This window comes from Cystoisospora suis (genome assembly GCF_002600585.1).
Source record: "Cystoisospora suis strain Wien I chromosome Unknown contig_6905, whole genome shotgun sequence".
Taxonomy (NCBI): domain Eukaryota; phylum Apicomplexa; class Conoidasida; order Eucoccidiorida; family Sarcocystidae; genus Cystoisospora; species Cystoisospora suis.
In genome coordinates, this window is record NW_027159692.1 from 1 (window position 1) to 396 (window position 396).

Genomic DNA, 396 nt, shown 5'->3' on the forward strand with positions numbered 1-396 from the left:
ATATATATATATATATGCATCAGTATACATGTAAGTACAGGTTTGACCTGACTTGGCGTGTTCGTTCAAATGATATACTCATGAAGATAACCCAGCCTCACATAGATATGAATCAGCACGAGATAGATACCACCTAGACAGCTATAGAAAGGCTCTGACGTGTGTATATCTCCTCTTCATCCTGTATGAGTGGAGGACACACGAGATTTTTTGTCTCTCTAGATGAACAGAAGGTCCCATATGTTGAGTAGATATACACACGGATTGAGAAGCTATACCATTTGCGCATAGAGAGATAAAGATTCATACATGTATACACGCAGACAGACAGGTTTCTGTTGCCGAGAATACGATAGAAGAAAAGCGAGAATATGAGAGAAGAAAGGATGAAAGAAA